Consider the following 23,830-nt stretch of genomic DNA (forward strand, 5'->3'; position numbering starts at 1 on the left):
TTTAAGCACCTACTATATGTGTGAAACACTTTATTTTTTCTAGTTGCCTATAACTTGCAGGCAATAACATGTTCCTTAAAGAAAAATTAAAACACAGACAAGCAAAAGAGGAAGAAAATTAAAAACCAATGCATTGCCCAAAGTAGGTAATCATTGGCAATTTTTTGTTGCTTTTTATATCTTTCATATTTATGTATAACTTTTTTCACTTAATGTAACATAAACATATTACCATGCTGATAAAGATTAACCAACATTTTTTATGTCTCCATATATTTCACTGTGTGTGGCTATAGCATATATTTTCCTTTGTGGTTCTTAACTAGCTGGACATTCCACTACACCACTGTTGATATCGTCTATGATCTCATGAGGGTGGCAGCCATCAACATTACAACTAGCAGACTGGGCAGTCCCCAAGATCTCCTCAGTGGTTCCATAGAGTTCTGTAGCTGCATCTATCAGGCAATATTAACAATTTCATCAAAAGTGATATTTCCAGACTGACCAGGCAGTGGTGTTCTGGATAGAACGTCAGACTAGGACTCAGTGGACCCAGGTTCAAAACCCCGAGGTCACTGACTTGAGCTGGGCTCATCCACTCAAGCGGAGGCTCACCAGCGTGAGCAAAGGGTTGCTGGCTTGAGCATGGAATCATAGGCATGACCCCATGGTCTCTGGCTTGAGCCCACAAGTTGCTGGCTTGAAGCCCAAGTTCACTGGCTTGAGCCCAAGGTCGCTGGCTTGAGCAAAGGGTCACTCACTCTACTGTAGCCCCCAGTCAAGGCATGTATAAGAAAGCAATCAATGAACAACTAAGATGCCACAACAATGAATGGATGCTTCTCAGCTCTCTTCTTCCTGTCTGTCTCTCCCTATCTGTCCCTCTCTCTGATTCTCCCTCTGTCTCTGTCAAAAAAAAAAAGGTGATACTTCTGGCCTGACCTGTGGTGGCGCAGTGGATAAAGCATTGACCTGGAACGCTGAGGTCACTGGTTTGAAACCCACGCTTCCCTCGTCAAGTCACAAATGGGAGTTGATGCTTCCTGCTGCTCCCCCTGCCTTTTTCTCTCTTTCTCCCTCCCCCCAAAATGAATAAACTTTTTTTTAAAAAGTGATATTTCCACCATATTTCCAATTATAAGTATGTTTTCTTGTTTCTTTCTGTCTTGTGGCAGTTCTTTGAGGGCTTTGACCGTGAGGGCAGAGGCAGAGGCACTACGACCTCAATCTGGGCTTGTCTGTTCAGAATAGTCAGTTTCACCATAATCCTCAGATCTCTCCAATCACTGGTGGCTTTGGCAATGTCATCACCAATATTTTTGGGAGACAGACTCAGGAGTCTGAGCTTGGGGGCCAAAGCAAACATGGCACTGACTTCCTCACAGGTGCACCTCAGGTAATTGACTTTGATCTTGTTAGGCTCGAACTTTGGTGGAGGTGACTGGTGTCAGATGAACCCAACTGAAGACAACCGAAGACAGTTGCACCTAGGCTTGGTCTGAGCCAAAAGTCAAAGAGCCTGGGTCCCCTTTTATAGGACATTTAGGTGTTTTCCAGGGGGTTTTTTGCTGTTAACAACATTATAATAAACAACATTATAATAAATGTCCTTTTACACACAACTTGGCAAACATTTTAAATATTGTATTAGGATAAATTCTTAAATGAAAAATTGGTGATTCAAAGGTTATGGTTTCTGATACATGCTGCCAGACTGCCTTCCGGAAAGATATCAGTTACACTTGCATCAGCAGTGACAGCCTACTACAAGCTCTCAACCTAGGTACTACTTTTTTTTTTTTTTGGTAATACTTTTTTTAATAATTAAAATATAACTTACAGCACCTGACTAGTTGGCTCAGTTGTAGAGTGTCAGCCGGATATGTGGATGTCCCAAGTTCAATTCCTGGTCAGGGCACACAGGAGAAGTGACCGTCTGCTTCTCCACCCCTTCCTCTTCCCCATATCTCTCTCTCTCTCTCTCTCTCTCTCTCTCTCTCTCTCTCTCTCTCCCCCTCCTGCAGCCATGGCTCAATTGGTTCTAACACAGCAGCCCTAGGCACTGAAGATGGCTCCATGAAGTCTCTGCCTCAAGCAAGACCCTAGATGGGCAGAGGATTAGCCCAAGACAGAGGTTGCCATGTGGATCCCAGTCGGGGTGCATGCAGAAATCTGTCTATCTCCGCTTCTCTCACTTGGAAAAGGAAGAAAAAAATATATATATACTTACATATGTGTGTATATATGTAAGTATATATATGTAAGTTATATTTATATATATAACTGACAGAAAATGTATAAATTATAAGTATATAGCTCAATGTTTTCTTTTAAAAATCGTTGTGAATTATATATAATATAAAATTTACTATTTTACTTTTTTTTTTTAGTGCAAAGAGGGGAGACAGAGACAGACTACTGCATGCTCCCCTCCTGGGATCCACCAGCAAGCCCAGTAGGGGGCAATTCTCTGTCCATCTGGGGCCCTTGCTTCATTAGAACCAGAGCCATTTTTTAGCACCTGAGGTAGAAGCCATGGAGCCATCCTCAGTGCCCCAGCTGTCTCTATGCCTCTTTTCCTCTCATTAAAAAAAAGAAAAGAAAAGAAAAGACTGACCAGGCAATGGCACAGGGGATAATGTGTTGGACTGGGATGTAAACAACCCAGGTTCGAAACCTGAAGGTTGCAGGCTTGAGCATGGGCTCATCTGGCTTAAGCACAGGCTCGCCAGCTTGAGCACAGGGTCTCTGGCTTGAGCATAGGATCATAAACATGACATGACCCCATGGTCGCTGGCTTGAGCCCAAGGTCTCTGACTTGAGCAAGGGGTCAGTTGCTCTGCTGTATTCCCCTGCTCAAGGTGCATATGAGAATGCAATCAATGAACAACTAAGGAGCCATGTAACAAAGAACTGATGCTTCACATCTCTCTCCCTTCCTATCTGTCTGTCCCTATCTGTCCCTCTCTCTGACTCTTTATTTCTGTCAAAAAAAATTAAAAATAAAAATCTATAATCCTGTACCAAGTAAATGATAACTTGCTGCTGTTTGATAAATTTTTAAAACATAAAACCAGCTCCAAGATCAATAAATAAAATATTACTAACTTCCCTAAAGCTCCCTTAAGTATCTATTATTAATAACTAAACCCACAAACAAGGGAATAAATTCCATCTGTATTCTGTTTATAGCAATACCAATTTGATAAAATAATGGTATCTTACATCTTTGAATTAATTAAGGAGGCTGAACACTTTAAACTATGACTTTTGACCATTTGCATTTCTTCTTTAGGAATGTTAAATGTTATTTAACCCTCAAAAACACAGTGAGAGAAAATCAACAAAACCAAGAGTTGGTTCTTTGAAAAGATCAACATAATTGACAAAACTTTAACTAGATTGCCAAAGAAAAAATAAAAAAGAACTCAAGCAAAATCAGAAATAAGATAGGACCGTACTCCCAATTCTACAAAAATAAAAAGGATCATAAGTGATTACTATGAAGTTATATCCCAATAAATTAAATAACCTAGATGAAATGGAAAAATTCCTAAAGACACATAACCTTCCAACACTCAATAACGAAGAATAGAAAATCTGAAGAAACCTAACTAGTAAATAAAAACCTTCCAACAAAGAAAAGCCCAGGACCAGATAGATGTATTCAATGGTGAATTCTACCAAACATTTACAGAAATAGCATCAATCCTGCCTGATTTGGCACGGTGAATAAAACATCGACCTGGAATGCTGAGGTTGCCAGTTCAATCCCCCAGGCTTGCCTGGTCAAGGCACATAAGGGAGTTGATGCTTCCTGCTCTTCCCTCCTTCTCTCTCTCTCTCTCTCTTCTCTCCCTAAAAATGAATAAATAAAATCTTTTTTTAAAAAAGAAATAACATCAATCCTGCTCAAACTCTTCCCAAAAATTGAAGAGAGAATACTTCTTAACTCATTCTCAAAGGGAAGCAAAAATTCTCAACAAAATACTAGCAAACCAAATTTAGCAACATATTAAAAGGATTATTTATATGACCAAATGGGATTTATTCCTGGAATGCAAGGATGGTTCAACATATAAAAATCATTATATTTACAGAATTAAGGGAAAAAACACAGCTCATCACCTCAATTGATGCAGAAAAAAACATTTGACAAAATATAATACCTTTTCATAATAAAAACAACCAACAAACTAGGAATAGAATGACACTATATCAACATAATAAAGGCCACTCATAAAAACTCACAGCAAACATTGTACTCAATAGTAAAAGACGAAAAACTTTCTCTCTAAGATCAGGAACAAGGCAAAGATATCCACTTTCACCACTTATCTACAATATACTAATGAAAATTCTGGACTGAGCAATCAGTCAAGAAAAAGAAAATACATCCATGTTAGAAAAGAAGTAGTAAAAATATTTCTGTTTATAGATGATATAATCATATCTGTAGAAAACCCTAAAACTCTTAGAATTTTATAAATGAACTCAGCAAAGTAGCAGGATACAGTGTCAACACAGAAAAATCAGTAATCAGTTGCATTTCTACACTCTGAACAATCTGAAAGGAAATTTTTAAAAATAATTCTACAGTGGTACCTTGAGATACGAATTTAATTCATTCTGTAACCTAGCTGGTAAGTCAGGCACCTCATATATCAAACTGCCAATACTGGACCCATGCGCCAACGCGCCAACTAGCGGCAGCTTCCCGAATCACAACGTGTATCTCAGAATTTCGCTCCGCTCTCAAACAAAAATACGGACCGATCACAGCTCGTATCTTTAAAAAATTTGTGGCCCTGGCCAATTGGCTCAGCGGTAGAGCGTCGGCCTGGCGTGCGGGGGACCCGGGTTCGATTTCCGGCCAGGGCACATAGGAGAAGCACCCATTTGCTTCTCCACCCCCACCGCCTCCTTCTTCTCTGTCTCTCTCTTCCCCTCCCGCAGCCAAGACTCCATTGGAGCAAAGATGGCCCGGGCGCTGGGGATGGCTCCTTGGCCTCTGCCCCAGGCGCTAGAGTGGCTCTGGTCACGGCAGAGCGACGCCCCCTGGTGGGCAGAGCATCGCCCCTGGTGGGCGTGCCGGGTGGATCCCGGTCGGGCGCATGCGGGAGTCTATCTGACTGTCTCTCCCCATTTCCAGCTTCAGAAAAATACAAAAAAAAAAAAATTAAAAAAAAAAATCGTATATTGGTCTGTTCGTACCTAAGGTACCACTGTATTTACAATAGCATCAAAAAATTGATAGTAAATGCCCAGAAATTAATTTAATCAAGAGGTGAAACAGTTGTAAATAGAAACTACAAGATAGTCTGAGACATGGAAACACATCCCATGTTTATAGATCGAAAGAATTAATATTGTTAAGATGTGAATAGTACCCTCAGTAATCTGCAGATTCAATGCAATCCTTATTAAAATCCCAGTGAGTATTTTTTACAGAACTAGAATAACTCATCCTAAAATTCATGTAGAAACTCAAGGGATCCTGCTTAGCCAAAACTCCTGAAAAAGAAGAGCAAACCTAAAGGACTCACACTTCTGGTTATAAACTTTATTACAAAGCTAGAGTAATCAAAGACAGTGTGGTACTAGCATTAAGACAAACATACAAATCAATGAAATAGAATACAGCATACAGAAAAGAACCTTTGCATATATGGTTAAATGGTTTTGACAAACCTGCGCCAAGTCCATTTAATGGGAAAAGAGTAATCTTTTCAACAGCTGGTGCTGGGAAAACTGGAAATCCTCATGCAAAAGAATGAAGTTGGACCTTACTTTATATCATATACAAAAATTAAGTCAAGGCCCTGGCCGGTTGGCTCAGTGGTAGAGCATCGGCCTGGCGTGCGGGGGACCCGGGTTCGATTCCCGGCCAGGGCACATAGGAGAAGCGCCCATTTGCTTCTCCACCCCCCACCCTCCTTCCTCTCTGTCTCTCTCTTCCCCTCCCGCAGCCAGGGCTCCATTGGAGCAAAGATGGCCCGGGCGCTGGGGATGGCTCCTTGGCCTCTGCCCCAGGCGCTAGAGTGGCTCTGGTCGCGGCAGAGCGACGCCCCGGAGGGGCAGAGCATCGTCCCCTGGTGGGCAGAGCGTTGCCCTTGGTGGGCGTACCGGGTGGATCCCGGTCGGGCGTATGCGGGAGTCTGTCTGACTGTCTCTCCCCGTTTCCAGCTTCAGAAAAAAAAAATTAAGTCAAAATGGTTCAAAGACCTAAACATAAGGACTAAAGTTAAAACTCTTAGAAGAAAACATAAGGGAAAGCTTCATGACATTGGATTTTACAACTATGCCTTGGATATGACATCAAGAGCATAGGCAACAAAAGAAAAAATGAAACAGGACTTCATCAAAATTAAAAATTTTGTCCATCAAAAGTTACTATCACAGAGTGAAAAGACAACCCATAGAAAGGGATAAAATACTTGAAAATTATGTATCCAGTAAGGAATTGATATCCAGAATATATAAGTTGTACATAATATATGTACAACTCAACAACAACAAAACAATTATAAAATGAGCAAATGAGAATAGACATTTCTCCAATGAAAACATTCAAATAGCCAATAAACATAAGATGTTCAACATCACTAGTCATTGGGAAAATTCAAATCAAAGCCAAGATAAGATACCATTTCACACACGTTAATATGGCTATTATTAAAAACAAAACAAAACAAAACAGCCAGTGTTGGTGAGAATGTGGAGAAATTGGAACCCATGTGCACTGCTGGTGGGAATATAAATGGTGCAGCCACTGTGGAAAAGGGTATGGCAATTCTTCAAAAAGTTGAACATAGAATTATTATATGAATCAGCATTTCTACTTCTGAATATATACTCAAAACAAGTGAAAACAGAGACTGGCACAGATATTTGTATACACATGTGTATAGCAGCATTATTCATAATAGCCAAAAGGTGAATGCACCAAAAGGTCCGTCAACAGATGAATGGAGAAAGAAAATAAGGTATGGCCATACAATGGAATATTATTCAATCTTTAAAAAGTAAGAGAATTTTGACACACAGTACAGCATGGATGAATCCTGAAAAATTATGCTATGTGAAATAAGCCAGTCACAAAAAAGACAAATCTTGTACAATTCCACGTATAGGAAGTACCATATCTAGATGTCAGGGGCTGGGCGGGGGTGGTGGTGGTGATGGGGAATAGGAATGGAGATTTAATGTTTAATGGGTATAAAGTGTCAGCTGGTAACGTGAAAAAGTTATAGAAATGGATGATGGTGATGTGGCACGACAATAAATGTACTTAATGCTATAGAACTGTACACTTAAAAATGGTTAAAATAATAAATTTGTGTTATGCATATTTTACCACAATAAAATAAACCAGGTAAAAAACTTCCCCATTTTATAAATAACAATGTTAAGGTTTAGTGCCCTGGCCAGGTAGCTCAGATGGAGCGTTGCCTTGATATGCGGGTTTGATCTCGGGTCAGGGTACATACGAGAATCAACTAATGAATACATAAATAAGTGAAACAATAAATCAATGTTTCTCTCTCTCCCTTCCTCTCTCTCAAATCAATTTTAAAAATTAATGTCTATCAAAATTATATGACTTTACACAACTAGGAAGAAGAAATGGTATTCAAATCTAAAAATTTTTTAATTAATTTATTTTTTAGATTTTATTTATTCATTTTAGATAGGAGAGAGAGAGAGAGAAGAGGAGAGTGGAGCAGGAAGCATCAACTCCCATATGTGCCTTGACCAGGCAAGCCCCGGGTCTTGAACTGGTGACCTCAGCATTCCAGGTTGACATTTTATCCACTGTGCCACCACAGGCCAGGCAATTCATTGATTTTAGGGGGAGATGAAGAAAAGGAGAGTGAAAGAGAAACATCAAGTTGTTGTTTTCCTTATTTATGTATTCACTGGTTGATTTTTTTTTTCTTCCTTTAATTTCACTGGTTGATTCTTGTATGTGCCCTGAATGGGGATTGAACCTTCAACCGTGGCTATCCAGACAATGCTCTAACCAAGTCAGCTACCCAGCCAGGGCTCAAATACAAATCTTTTTATTTTATTTATTTATTTTATTTATTTATTTTTACAGAGACAGAGAGAGAGTCAGAGAAAGGGATAGATAGGGACAGATAGGAATGAAGAGAGATGAAAAGCATCAATCTCATCTCTTTAGTTTTTCGTTGCGACACCTTAGTTGTTCATTGATTGCTTTCTCATACGTGCCTTGACCGGGGGCCTTCAGCAAACCGAGTAACCCCTTGCTCGAGCCAGCGACCTTGGGTCCGAGCTGGTGAGCTTTGCTCAAACCAGATGAGCCCGCGCTCAAGGTGGAGACCTCAGGGTCTCGAACCTGGGTCCTCTGCATCCCAGTCCAATGTTCTATCCACTGCACCATCACCTGGTCAGGCTTTATTTTATTTTTAATTTTTATTTATTCAGTGAGAGAGGAAGAGAGAGAGAGAGAGGCTGGAACATCATATATGTGTCCTGACTGGGAACCGAACCAGCAATCTTTGCGTTTCAGAATGATACTCTAACCAACTGAGCTATCCAGTCAGGGCATCAAATCCAAAGCTTTTAAACACCAACACTTATGTTCTTTTCACTATATTAGTTTTTGTTTATTTGTGTGTTTTTTAAGGTAAATTTACATATAGTGAAATACATGGATCTAAAGTGTACATTTTAATGAGTTTTGATAAATTTATATGCCCATTTTAGCCACCACTACAATCAAGATACAGCAAATTTCCATGACTCTAGAAAACACCCTCATGCCCTCTTCCATTCAGTCCCCATTACCTTTTAGGCAACCACTATCCTGATATCTATCACCATAGATCAGTTTTACATGTTCTTCAAGGTCATATAAGTGGAATTATTCAGTTGTACTATTTTTTGTCCGACCTCTTTGGCTCAACAAAATTTTTCTCTGTGTTGATTCATATTATTTTTTATATCAGTAGTTCATTCTTTTATTGCTGAGTAATATTCCATTTTGTGAGTATGCCACAATTTGATGATTTTTTTCTCTTACTCATGAACATTTGGGTTGTTTCTGTTGGCGGCTCTTATGAATAAAACTAAACACTTTTTCACAAGTCTTTTTATGGTATGTTTTAATTTCCCTTCTCACGTTTCTTGCTTCCGTCAACAGAACAAGAGCAAACTTGATGTAAGCAAATGAAAAAGTCCTTATGTGTTTTCTCTTCCTCTTGCTAATCTTGTCACTACCGTAAGAATAAACACAGGCTAGGCTGCTGGAATATGAGAGACCAAGTGGAGTGAAGCCAAGTCATTCCAGCTGAGATCACTCTAGACTAGCCAACCCAACAGGTGTTTATGGATTCATGAACAAGTCCAAGTGAGATTAACCTAGTCCAGCCCAGGTCACCAGAACAGCCCAGGTGATCCATAGAGTCATAAAAAATAATAAATGGTGGTTCCTTTAAGTCACTGGGTTTTGGGGTAGTTGTTATACAGAATTATTGTGGCAATAAATAATTTTTACACATATGTACCAGTTTTCTATTGTTTCATAACAAGTTGCCAGAAATGTAGAGGATTAAAACAACACTAATATACCTGACCTGTGGTAGCTCAGTGGATAAAGTATTGACCCTGGAATGCTGAGGTTACTGGTTGGAAACCCCAGGTTTGCCCGGTCAGGGCACATACGAGAAGCAACTACTGAAAGTTAATATTTCCTGCTCCTCCTCCTGCCCTCTCTCTCTCTTTCAAAAATCAATAAATAAAATCTTTATTTTTTCCTTAAGTGAGTAGCAGGGAGGCAGAGAAATAGACTCCTACATGCACCCTGACCAGGATCCACCCCAGAAGCCCCCTATCTGGCAATGCTCTGACCATCTGGGGCCACTAGTCCATTGCTCAGCAACCTAGCTATCAGCATTATATTCCTTTTTTTTTTAATTTTTAGTGAGAGGAGGGAAGGCAGAGACAGACTTCCGCATGCGCCCTCATAGGGATCCACTTGGCAAGCCCACTAGGAGGCAATGCTCTGCCCATCTGGGGCCCATGCTTTGTTTGCAACCGGAACCATTTTTTAGCACCTAAGGAGGAGGCCATAGAGCCACCCTCAGCACCCGGGACCAACTCGCTCTAACCGAGCCTTGGCTGCAGGAGGGAGAAGAGAGAGAACATTAAGCGAAAGGGGTAGAGAGCAGATGGGCGCTTCTCCTGTGTGCCCTGACTGGGAATCATACCCGGGACATCCACATGCTGGGCCAACACTCTACCACTGAGCCAATCGGCCAGGGCCTCAGCATTATATTCTTAAAAACAGTTCTAGGCCCTGGTTTGTTGCTAAATGGATAGAGCATCCGCCCAGCTATGGACATCTTGAGTTTAATTCCCAGTCAGGGCACACAAAAGAAGCAATCTTCTGCTTCTCTTTCTTCCCTCTCCCACTTCTTTCCCTCCTCTCTTCTTATAGCCAGTGGCTCAGTCGGTTCAAGTGTTGGTCTCTGGCGCTGAGGATACAGTTGGTCCAAGTGCATCAGCTTCAGGTGCTAAAAACAGCTCGATTGATTCAAGCATCAGTCCCAGATGGAAGTTGCCAGGTGGATCCCAGTCAGAGTGCATGTGGGAGTCTGTCTCACTATCTCCCCTCCTCTCACTTAAACAAAACAACAACAGCAAAAGTTCTAATCGTGTTGCACTCAGTCTCTAAATCACCAATTCTCAAGCTCTCTGCATCAGGACCCCCTTTACAATCTTAAAAGTTATTGAGCTTTGGCCTGTCCTGTGGTGGCGCAGTGGATAAAGTGTCGACCTGGAAATGCTGAGGTCGCCGGCCTGAAACCCTGGGCTTGCCTGGTCAAGGCACATATGGGAGTTGATGCTTCCAGCTCCTCCCCCTTCTCTTTCTCTGTTTCTCTCTCTCCCTCTCTCTCTCCTCTCTAAAAAAAAAAAAAAAAAAAAAAAGTTATTGAGCTTTACACTGGGGAACAATTTTTTTTTCTTTTTCTTTTTTGCATGAGGTTTTAGAACTATTTCTATATATTTCTGCATCACTGATTCCAAATCTGAAATACATTTTTTGGTGCATGCTCTAGTTTTTATGCAATTTTAATTTCTTTTTGTTACAGTTAATGGTATGCATTGGTTTTTAAATTGGAGTCAAAGGGCAACGACTCTTGGATTGAACATAACCACAAGGCAATTAATGTTTTACAAACATCAGTTTTACGTAATTGTAGTTGTTTTTAAATGTAAAAAATTATTAACTGATAAAAATACCCTCTTATTTTGCTTTAAGATTAAATCATGGCTTCATTGAGTAGGCATAAATATAAGAATAGTCCTGACACCTTCTGTTATATATGTGGCTGTTTATACACTTCAATGTCAAATGCACAATATTTCATCATTTGTGACATATGCATATATTACCTATTTTCAGCGGTACCAATTGATTATTCAGCTCATCTGCGAGAAGATTATAATGACATAAAAATTGTCCTCGACTTTCTGAAATATGAGGAGCATACCTGAATCATTTGTATGGATCTTAAAATGATAAATTTCCTGCTAGGACAACAGAGAGGCTTCACGAAGTATCCTTGCTTTCTGTGTTTGTGGGACAGCAAAGCTCAGGAGAAACACTGAACACAGGAGTGGCTAAAACGTGAAGCTCTGGAAGTAGGGATGCAAAATATTGTGAATGAACATGTAGTTAATCGAGACAGGATCATTTTTCCCCCACTTCACATCAAACTTGGCTTAATAAAGCAGTTTGTTCAGGCTTTGAATAAAGAAAGTGAATGCTTTCAACATATTATTTCTGCTTTTCCTGCCTTGTCTTTTGAGAAGATAAAAGCAGGTGTATTCAATGGACCTCAAATTCAAACCCTCATATGTGACGTAGAATTTGCCAGGAAGATGAATAAGGAGGAGAAAGCAGCAATGCAATCTTTTGTGTCAGTTACAAAGAATTTCCTTGGCAACAAAAAAAGCAGAAAACTATGAACTTCTGGTTCAAAGGATGCTGTTGGCTTTCTGCGATATTGGATGTAACATGAGCACTAAGATTCACTTCCTGAACAGTCACCTTGATAAGTTTCCTGAAAATCTTGGAGCTGTTAGTAATGAGCAGACTACTGCTGGAGCATCAAACGAGATTGTCCTCAACAAGTACACAAACGCAGGAGCTACAAACGCAAATTTTTGCCTGAATAGAATTTAAATAAGTTTTGCACAAATTTTATGATTAAAATAAGTGTTTAATATATTCTATTTTGAAATTGTAGACAAATTCTGATGCAATCATATCTTTTAGTGTGTTAGTGTATTTACTGCATTATATAAATTATTATATTTTCACAAAGATGATGCCCAAGAAGACATTCTACTTCATTATGTTAAACTAAATGTTGAAAATTTTACAATAAGATGAAAACCTAAAATCTTGAATTGCAGATAAACTGTAGCTTACAGAGAAAAAAGTAATGTCAGATTTGAGATCAACACACTCAAATTAGGTAAGAACAAGTGTTTTTGTGGATGCAACAAAAATTTTGTTCCCCAGTGTTTTATATATATATATATATATATGGTGGGCGGTAGCAGAGCAACCAAACAGTGCCACCATTGGCCCACCATGAAAGCTGGACTGCCCACTAGTGGGACGGGAGGGACCAAGTTGACCAGCACTGAAAAAGTGGGTGGTTTTTAAAAAAAGATTCGCCATCACAGGGATACAGCATCAAACAGGGACGCAAAGGATCCAGGTTTGAAATCCTAGGGTCGCTGGCTTGAGAGCAGTCTCATCTGGTTTGAGCAAGGCTCACCAGCTTGAGCCCAAGGTCGCTGGCTTGAGCAAGGGGTCACTCACTCTACTGTAGCCCCCTGGTCAAGGCACATATGAAAATCAATCAATGAATAACTAAGGTGCCATGAAGAAGAATTGATGCTTCTCATCTCTCTCCCTTTCTGTCTGTCTGACCCTATCTGTCCCTCTCTCTGTCTGTCACTAAAGAAAATAATAATAAATAAATATATTCCAAAACAAAATATTTAGTAAGCAAGCAAACTTGACCAAAAAAAAAAACTGCTAAGCTAAAGCAAGCCCAGTAATAATTTAGCAAGAAGTCTGACTGGGCGGTGGCGCAGTGGATAAAGCGTTGGACTGGGATGCAGAAGACCCAGGTTTGAGACCCCAAGGTCGCCAGCTTGAGCGAGGGCTCATCTGGTTTGAGCAAAAGCTCACCAGCTTGAGCCCAAGGTTGCTGGCTCGAGCAAGGGGTTACTCGGTCCGCGGTCAAGGCACGTATGAGAAAGCAATCAATGAACAATTAAGGTGTTGCACTTTGCAATGAAAAACTAATGACTGATGCTTCTCATCTCTCCATTCCTGACTGTCTATCCCTCTCTCTGTCTCTGTAAAAAAAAAATTTGCAAGAAAAGTAGAATGTTTTACATTTTTGCGAACCTTTTTTATGTCGGGCTAAATAGAAAACAACTGGATTCTTGTATCTTCTGCATTCAGTCTATTGTGATATGCTACTTTGGTCAAAGTCTATGAAGAAAACATGGCCTCATACAGATTATATAATTGAAAAAAAAGTATTTTGAAAGCCTTTTGGGTATGAATATTTTTCTTTGGTATTATACTAATAATCAACACATAGTAGTTTATTTTTTAAGGTTTTTATTTATTGATTTTAGAGAGAGAGAAAGGCAGGGTGGGGGGATAAGTGTGAAGCATCGACTCATACATGCCTTTCATATATGCCTTGAATGGGCAAGCTCAGGGTTTTCGAATCAACCACCTCAGCATTCCAGTTTGACACTTTATCCACTGGACCACCACAGATCCAGGCAACAAATAGTCATTCACAAAAGATAGTTTCAATGAATCTGAAACCATTTTAATGAATTCTGCATTCTGTCACATTAAAATACATTTGTCTGTCTTCTACCCTGAATGGATGTTCTCTGACTAATTTTATAGCACCATGCATTGATCATTTGGAAAATATTGGTTCACTACATTATGCTGATCTTCCAAATGCTGACATGGTTCATTATAAAATATCAAAAATCTCATGTATTAATATAACCACTAATCTTATCATAAAAGTCTTCAAGTACAGTAGTCTCCCCCATTATCACAGTTATTATCCTTGTCTTCAGGTACCTGAGGTCAACTGTGTTCTGAAAATATTGAATAAAAAATACCAGATATAAACAATTCATAAGTTGGGGTTTTTTTATAAATAAATTTTTATTTAAATGGGGTGACATCAATAAATCAGGGTACATATATTCAAAGAAAACATTTCCAGGTTATTTTGTCATTTAGTTCTGTTGCATACCCATCACCCAAAGAGAGATCGTCCTCCGTCACCCTCTATCCGGTTTTCCTTGTACCCCTCCCCCCCTCCCTCCTTCCCTCCCCCCACCCCCCATAACCACCACACTCCTGTCCATGTCTCTTAGTCTCACTTTTATGTCCCACCAATGTATGGAATCCTGCAGTTCTTGTTTTTTGCTGATTTGCTTATTTCGCTCCGCATAATGTTATCAAGATTCCACCAATCTGCTGTAAGTGATCCAATGTCATCATTTCTTCTAGCTGACTAGCATACCATGGTGTATATGTGCCCCATCTTCTTTATCCAGTGCTTTATTTTTTTTTTTTACAGTGATTAAAAGCCTTTAAGCAAACTCTTGGCCAATACAGCAAGAATCCATAAAAGAGTAGTGTCCTTAACATGTTCACCAAGTCCAAGTTGGCCCATCACCATGTCAAATCCCTGAAAAATGCAACCCAACCACAGTTCAGTCTGTAGGATCTGTCACAGGGAGCAGGAGTCCAGGAAAAGTCCACATCCAGGAAAAGTCCGCATGGCACTGGAATTGTTGTCACCATTCTATACTTTGCAGCTCATGTCCAAGTCCCAGTGACCGCTGCTTCTAGCTGGTAATGATTCAGGTAGACTGGAGAAGCCATTTGCAGCATGCGTGGATATGGAGCTTCTGTTCTCCTCTGCCTAGAGAGATGAGACCAGGTAGCTTTTCCCTGGAGCTCTGCGACTGTGGCATGGTAAAGAGAACCTTGGGATACACTAAGCTGGGTGGCAAAGGTAGATTCATAATAGAAGTTGGCAAAAGGGGGAAAGAGAGCTCTAAATTAGGAGTAGGTCTCAGCCTGAAATATGAGTGGGGCATTGAGATAGGAGGGATAAAGGAAACACTATATATTAAGCAAAGCAGCAGAAGATAGGACTATCAACACCCACAACAGAGATCTTTGAGGGAAGAATAAAAAACCTGACTATTCAGGCCAAACATAGTTAAGTGGCCCTTGTGCAAATGAGATCAGTTTACCTGCTTCTTGGAAGAAATACCCTGGGCTCGTCCACAGTGTCGTAGATGGGGCTGATGGCCCTGGGCACCTTCAGCCTTCAGTGGCAAACCCCAGCTTTCTAGGCAAGGTTAGGTCATAGGTGGCTGGAGCAGGGCTGGAAGAGACTGAACCCTCCCTTAGAGGAGTGAGGGGGAAGCCTACCTTCCAGTATCCCTGTTTCCTCACAGTAGAGGCATGTAAGCCTGGCAGGCTTTAGCTCAATGACCTTCCTTTCCACTATTGAAGCAGGACCCAGATGGCATCCTAGGAGACCCCTTTGGGGTGTTGGAGCCTTTAAGGGCATATCCTAAAAGCTGGTAGTTCCCCTGATCTCTATTGGGCTTTTTCTGCCTCTAGGTATCTTAAAAGCCATGCTCGGAAGATCTCGCTGAAGGGTTTGAGGATCCCCATCCGCCTATATAAATCTTTTCCATATATCTGGAGCTATTTGGAAAAAGACAAAACAGTGTTATTAGCTGGATCTAATAAAGAAGGTAGTAGTTTGCAGGCTAAAAAGATTTGGTGTCTCGGCCTGACCTGTGGTGGTGCAGTGGATAAAGCGTTGACCTGGAAATGCTGAGGTCGCCGGTTCGAAACCCTGGGCTTGCCTGGTCAAGGCACATATGGGAGTTGATGCTTCTAGCTCCTCCCCCCTTCTCTCTCTCTCTCTGTCTCTCCTCTCTCTCTCTGTCTCTCCCTCTCCTCTCCAAAATAAATAAATAATAAAAAAAAAATTAAAAAAAAATGTTTAAAAAAAAAAAAGATTTGGTGTCTCTTGTTCATCAGCCTTCAAAAGAAATGTAAAAAAAAAAAAAATTTTTTTTTAAGTAAAAAGCATGATATGGTAGACCCATAGGAGTTCCAGGATATGACTACCTCCTTTTAAATTGTTTTTTTTTAATTGACCTTAAAATGTTTGCTGAGTACACTTTAATAATACCTTAACTTTAAAGATTGTAAGCATGACAAAATACAGTAAATGCTTTTGCTCCATATGCAGGAGCATTTTCAGTTAAGACAGTTTAGGAAATCCAATAATAGAACAATGCATACAGACCCTGAGCTATAGCATGCTTAGCAGCCTCTCCTGTTCTGACAGAGGTTACTATAGATCTGGAATATGAAGCCACTGTAATGTGGACATACGACTGTTTGCCAAATGAAGGTATATGAGTAACATCCATCTGCCAAAGTTGTCCTGGTAGGGGTCCTTGAGGGTTAACTCCAAATGAGGGGGCAGTATAGGACCCTTTGGTCAGGATTTCCCAATCTGCCGTGCTGCTTCCCGAGAAAGTTGAAACTGTTTACACTGGGCTGCAGCGTTCTGGTGACGAATAATATGAGACTGACATGCTTAGTCTGTCATGGTTGCTCCATATAATTTTCTTTTGGGTAGCTTGATCAACAAGGGCATTCCTAGGCCCTGGCCGGTTGGCTCAGCGGCAGAGCATCGGCCTGGCGTGCAGGATTCCTGGGCCAGAGCACACAGGAGAAGCGCCCACCTACCTCTCCCCCCTCTCCACTTCTCTCCTCCCCTCCCACAGCCAAGGCTCCACCGGAGCAAAGCCACCCCGGGCACTAAGGATGGCCCCATGGCCTCTGCCTCAGTTGCCAGAATGGCCCTGGTCACAACAGAGCAACACCCCAGATGGGCAGAGCATTCCCCCCCGGTAGGCATGCCAGGTGGATCCCAGTCAGGCGCATGCGGGAGTCTGTCCGACCGCCACCCCATTTCCATCTTCAGAAAAATACAAAAAATAAATAAATAAAAGAAAAAATACAACAAAAAACAAAAAAAAAAGGAGTAAAAAAAAAAAAGGGCATTCCTTTGTGTTAAAGCTCCAGGGAGCATGGAGTGAGCTTGAGTATGTCCTATGAAACATGGAGCTCTATGTTGACATATAAGTCTTTGGAGAAGGATGAACTGCTGAAATAGTTTATCAGCATTTGTCCCTAAGACAGACATCTTTATAGTGGAAACACCATAAGTAAATATTTGCTGTCTGTCTATAGATTAAAGGGGGAATATGGCAAATGCTGAAAAGCCATGATCTTTGTGCCCCTCCCCTCCCCCAACCCTCTCCCTCTCCTCCCCGCACCCTGTAACCCCAACCCTGTTGTCCATGTCCTTGAGTCTCATCTTTATGTCCCACCTATGTATGGAATCATATAGTTCTTAGTTTTTTCTGATTTACTTCTTTCGCTCCGTATAATGTTATCAAGGCCCATCCATGTTGTTGTAAAAGATCCTATGTCATCATTTCTTATGGCTGAGTAGTATTCCATAGTATATATATATATACCAATGCTTTTTAATCCACTCGTCCTCTGACGGACACTTGGGCTGTTTCCAGATCTTTGCTATTGTGAACAATGCTGCCATAAACATGGGGGTGCATTTCTTCTTTTCAAACAGTGCTATGGTGTTCTTGGGGTATATTCCTAACAGCGGTATAGCTGGGTCAAAAGGCAGTTCGATTTTTAATTTCTTGAGGAATCTCCATACTGTTTTCCACAGTGGCTGCACCAGTCTGCATTCCCACCAGCAGTGCAGGAGGGTTCCCTTTTCTCCACATCCTCGCCAGCACTTATTCTGTGTTGTTTTATTGATGAGCGCCATTCTGACTGGTGTGAGATGGTATCTCATTGTGGTTTTAATTTGCATTTCTCTAATCATTAGTGATGTTGAACATTTTTTCATATGCCTTTTGGCCATCTGTGTGTCCTCTTTAGAGAAGTGTCTATTCATTTCTTTTGCCCATTTTTGGATTGGATTGTTTGTCTTTCTGGTATTAAGTTTTACAAGTTCTTTATAAATTTTGGTTATTAACCCCTTATCAGACGCAACGTCAAATATGTTCTCCCATTGTGTAGTTTGTCTTTTTATTCTGTTCTTATTGTCTTTAGCTGTGCAGAAGCTTTTTAGTTTGATACAATTCATAAGTTTTAAAGCAAGCATCCCCAAACTTTTTACACAGGGGGCCAGTTCACTGTCTCTCAAACTGTTGGAGGGCCAGACTATAAAAAAAAACTATGAACAAATCCGCCTGACCAGGCTGTTGTGCAGTGGATAGAGTGTCAGACTGGGATGTGGAGGACCCAGGTTCGAGACCCTGAGCTCTCCAACTTAAGCGCGGGCTCATCTGGTTTGAGTAAAGCTCACCAGCTTGGACCCAAGTTCGCTGGCTTGAGCAAGGGGTTAGTCAGTCTGCTGTAGCCCCTCAGTCAAGGCACATATGAGAAAGCAATCAATGAACAACTAAGGTGTCGCAATGAAAAACTAATAATTAATGCTTCTCATCTCTCTCCGTTCCTGTCTGGCTGTCCCTATCTATCCCTCTCTCTGACTCTCTCTCTGACTCTGTAAAAAAATAAAAATCAATAAATTAAAAAAAAAAAGAACAAATCTCTATGCACACCACACATATCTTATTTTAAAGTAAAAAAACAAAACGGGAACAAATACAATATTTAAAATAAAGAACAAGTAAATTTAAATCAACAAACTGACCATTATTTCAATGGGAACTATGCTCCTCTCACTGACCACCAATAAAAGAGGTGCCCACTGGATTTATCTGGTGGGGGCCGGATAATTGGCCTCAGGGGGCCGCATGCAGCCTGCGGGCTGTAGTTTGGAGACCCCTGTTTTAAAGTATGTGTCATGCTGACTATTGTGATGAAATCTCAGGCAATTCTATACTATCCCACCTGAGATGTGATTCGCCACTTTGTCCAGCTCACTTCACTTCATCATGTAGGCATCATATATTACATCACCACAGGAAGAAGGGTGAGCACAGTACAAGAATATATATATTTAGAGTGAGAGATGGAGACCACATTCATACAACTTTTATTATAAATTGTTAAAGTTTTTCTTTCTTTTTTTCAAAAAATTTTCTTAAGTGAGAAGCAGGCAGACAGAAAGACAGACTCCCACATGCACCCCTACCGGGATCCACCAGGCAAGCCCCTTACCTGGTAATGCTCTGCCTATCTGGAGCATTGCTCTGTTGCTTGGCAACAGAGCTATTTTAGTGCCTGAGGCAAAGCCATAGAACCATCATTAGTGCCCAGGGACAACTTGCTTTGACCAAGCCATGGCTTCAGGAGGGGAAGAGAGAGATTGAGAGAAAGAAGGGAGAAGATGAGGGGTGGAGAAGCAGATGATCGGTTCTCTTATGTGCCATGACTGGGAATCAAACCCAAGACATCCACATGCTGGGCTGATGCTTCACCACTGAGCCAACCAGCTAAGGCCTGTTCTATCTTATTATTAGTTATTATTGCTAATCTCTTACTCTGCCTAATTTATAAGTTAAACTTTCTCACATATATATATATGAAAAAACATAGTACAATATATCTAAGGTTTGGAACTATCTGAGATTTTAGGCATCCACTGGGGGTCTTGGAACATATCCCCCACAAATAAATGGGATCTACTGTATTGGCAGATACAAGTTTTCCAAAATTCTAATTTTGCATGAAAGCTTAAATTTTATTATTGACAAGAAATACTATCAATTTTTTCCTTGAAGTAATAGTCTCATTTTGTTCCATTTTCAGAAGATATTTGACAAATACCCAAGTCTGTATAACCATAGTTTGTCTGTCAATCATTCTTTCAAGTAAAAATGGTCTTCTATGAAAAAGGCAACTAGATCAGCTTTTAACTCAATTTCATAACTACTGTTCCTTGAAACAAACTTCATGGTTGGAAATACACAGCTTAAAAGCTTTACGCTTTCATCACATTTCCTCACACTGAATATTAAAAAGATGTACTTAACAGTCAAGATTTAATAAAAATAAAATTAATAAATTTTACTGCTTCATCAAGAACATTTGTTTTAGCCCTGGCCGAATAGCTTGGCTGGTTGGAGCATCATCTCGAAGTGCGGAGGTTGCTGGTTCGATCCTTGATCAGTGCACATAAAGGAACAGATCAACATTCCTGTCTCTCTCTCTTTCCTTTCCTTTCTCTCTAAAAACAATAAAAATAAACAAACAAAAAAAGAATTACGCTAGGTAAAATAGGCCAGTAACAAAATGACAAATATAGTACTGTATGATTCCACTTATAACAAATATCTAAAGAAATCCAGTTCAGCCTGACTAGGTGGTTGCACAGTGAATAGAATATTGGACTGGGATGTGGAGGACCCAGGTTTGAAACCCTGAGGTCGTCAGCTTGAGAGCGGGCTCACCAGCTTGAGCACGGGGCAGCTAGCTTGAGCATGGGATCATAGACATGACCCTATGGTTGCTAGCTTGAGCCCCAAGGTTGCTGGCTTGAAGCCCAAGGTCGCTGCCTTGAGCCCAAGGTTGCTGGCTTGAACAAGGGGTTACACACTCTGCTGTAGACCCTGGGTCAAGGCATGTATGAGAAAGCAATCACTGAACAACTTAAGAGCCACAATAAAGAATTGATGCTTCTCATCTCTCTCCCTTCCTGTCTATCTGTCCCTATCTGTCCCTCTCTCTGACTCTATCAATCAATCAATCAATAAATCCCATTCACAGAAACAGAATGTAGAAGGATGGTTTTTAGAAGTTAGTGGAAGGGGAAAATGGAGAACTATTCTTTAATGGGTATAGAGTTTCAGCTTTGCAAGATGAAAAAGTTCTGGAGTTGGATAATAGCAATGGTGGAACAACAATGTGAACTACTTAACAGTATTAAACTGCACACTTAAAAATAGTTAAAATGAGGCCTGACCAGGTTGCTCAGTTGGTTGGAGCAACATCTCAATGTATCAAAGATGTGGCTTTGATCCCCACTCAGGGTACTATGGGAATCAACCAATGAGTGTATAAATAGGTGGGACAGTACCTGACCTATGGTAACACAATGGGTAAAACATTCTACCTGCAACGCTGAGGTTGCTGGTTTGAAACCCCAGTCTTGCCTGGTCAAGGCACATATGGGAAACAACTACTATGAATTGATGCTTCCTATTCTTCTCCACCCTCTTTCTTTCTCTCTCCTGTCTCTAAAAATCAACCAATAAATTTTTTTTTAATTGGGAGGACAGCAAATTGATCTTTCTCTAAAAATCAATCAATCAATAAAAATTAATTCACATTGTTCTTTTAAAATAGTAAAGATGGTACATTAAAAATGTTTTTATTATTTGATTTTAGAGTCAGAGAGAGGAAGGGAAAGAGAGAGGGAAGCATTCATTTGTTGTTCCACTTAGTTGTGGATTCGTCGGTTGCTTCTCGTATGTTCCCTGACCCAGGATTAAACCTGTAACCTTGATATTTCAGGAATGATGCTCTAACCAACTGAACTTACCAAGATGGGTAGATTTTATGTTGTGATTTTTACCACAATTTCTTTTTTTTTAGATTTTATTTATTCATTTTAGAGAGGAGAGAGAGAGAAAGGGAGAGGAGGAGGAAGCATCAACTCCCATATGTGCCCTGACCAGGGAAGCCAAGGTTTCAAACTGGTGACCTCAGCATTCCAGATCAATGCTTTATCCACTGTGCCACCACATGTAGGGCATTTTACCACAATTTTTAAAAGACAAATAACTTATCATCATCATCATCATCATCATCATCATTATAAGAACAACACTTTTGACCTTAAAAGCCCTCTGAAAAGATGAAAAGGTCTCAGGGACTCTCATGGACCACAAACTTGAGAACTGTTGCAATAAACCATATGTTGGCTTCTGATTGCCTTCAGAACCGAGAACACGCTCCACAGTATGGTCTTCAAACCCATTTACGATCTTGCTTCATTCTCCTGTTCTGCCTCTACCATTTTTGTGATCCAATCACACACACAGTTGATGTTCCCCAAACACAAAATGCATTCTCATACTTCTGTGTCTTAGCTCAAGCAACTTTCTAGGGACCCTTCTCAATCTATTTAAAATCCTATGTATGTCTTTTGTTTTTAATTTTTATTTATTGATTTCAGTGAGAGAGGAAGGGAAAGAAAGAGAGCCAGGAACATTGAGCTGTTCTGTATGTGAGCTGACCAGATATTGAACCAGCAATCTCGGTGCTTCGGGATGATGCTGTAACCAACTGAGCTATTCGGCCAGAGCTAAAATACTATGCATGTTTTAAGGTTCAACCCAAATACCTACCCTGCCAAGTCAGAACAAAAATTCCACTTCATATGTGCTCTCTAGACAATTTGCTTATACCTTTATCTCCCCACTTATTTCATTTGGTTCATATTATGGTCATTTGTGCATCTGTCTTGCCATTAGATTGTAAAACTTCTAGAATAAGAGCATGTTTTCTTCACAGCATACTTAGCATAGTACTTTCTTTGATGAATCTGGGCACGTAAGCTGCCGTCCTAACTTCAGTTTCCACTTCTGTAAAACAGGGATGATGTCACCCATCTTGCAAATTCCTGGGAAGATTCAACAAGGTCATGTCTATGCATAGCTAGCCTAGTGCTAGGCACAGTGTAGGCCCTCAGTAATTGGGAAGACCCTTTCTTTCCTTAGTGCGTGTTAAATTAACAAATGAATCAACAGATTTGAATAGGAAAGTATAGTAAAATCCACAACAAAGGAATTTAGAGAAACATTTGTGATCTTGGTAATGGTTTTTGATAAATAATACTAGGATTATGATGTCCTAACTGTTAGAACACCTACAGTAAATCCTTTGTCCCAAGGGAAATCTAATCTTCTTCCATGGTGTTCTGACTTTCCTCATGCAGGTTTGGGCCCACGAATCTTTTTAGGCTTTCCCAGAGAATCTTGGACACTCAAAAGTGAATTGAGTAATCTTTTAGTCTATAGCTGCAAATCAGACAAAATCTATGAATTATTCAAAATTAAATGAGATATCATTAAAAATATTCAAAAAATTAATTGCCTCGCTCTAGGAATACATAAGAATGCAAGATTCTAAGATTTCTTCGAGTTCTAAAGTCTTTAAAACTCAAAATTTTAAATGGGAGACATTATTAACATATCCTAGGATTCTATCAGATGCAATGGTTTTAAGAACTAAAGCTTGACCAGGCGGTGACACAGTGGATAGGGCATCAACCTGGGATGCAGAAAACCCAGGTTTAAAACCCCGAGATTGTCGGCTTGAGTGTGGATTTGTCTGGCTTGAGCGTGGGCTTGCTGGCTTGAGCATGGGATGAACCCAAAGGTTGCTGGCTTGAGCCCAAGGTTACTGGCTTAAGCAAGAAGTCACTGGCTCAGCTGGAGCCCCCCAGTCAAGGCACATATGAGAAAGCAAGCAATGAACAGCTAATACGCCACAAGAAAGAATTGATGCTTCCCATCTCTCTCCCTTCCTGTCTGTCTGTCCCTGTCTATCCCTCCCTCCCTCTCTCTCTCTATCTTGCTTAAAAAAAAAAGAACTAAGAAGAAATGACATAAACATATATCAAGAACCAAGAAATTCAGTTTATCAGTTAATTAACATGAGTAGAAGGTGAGAAAGTAA

The 23,830-nt window shown here is 40.4% G+C and overlaps 1 pseudogene; it reads right to left on the reverse strand.

Moving 5' to 3' along the window:
- Positions 1 to 318: 318 nt before the first annotated feature.
- Positions 319 to 22,761, reverse strand: LOC136330060 (large ribosomal subunit protein uL11-like; annotated as a pseudogene).
- Positions 22,762 to 23,830: the final 1,069 nt, after the last annotated feature.

The sequence above is a fragment of the Saccopteryx bilineata genome, chromosome 3 (genome assembly GCF_036850765.1).
Source record: "Saccopteryx bilineata isolate mSacBil1 chromosome 3, mSacBil1_pri_phased_curated, whole genome shotgun sequence".
Classification (NCBI taxonomy): Eukaryota; Metazoa; Chordata; class Mammalia; order Chiroptera; family Emballonuridae; genus Saccopteryx; species Saccopteryx bilineata.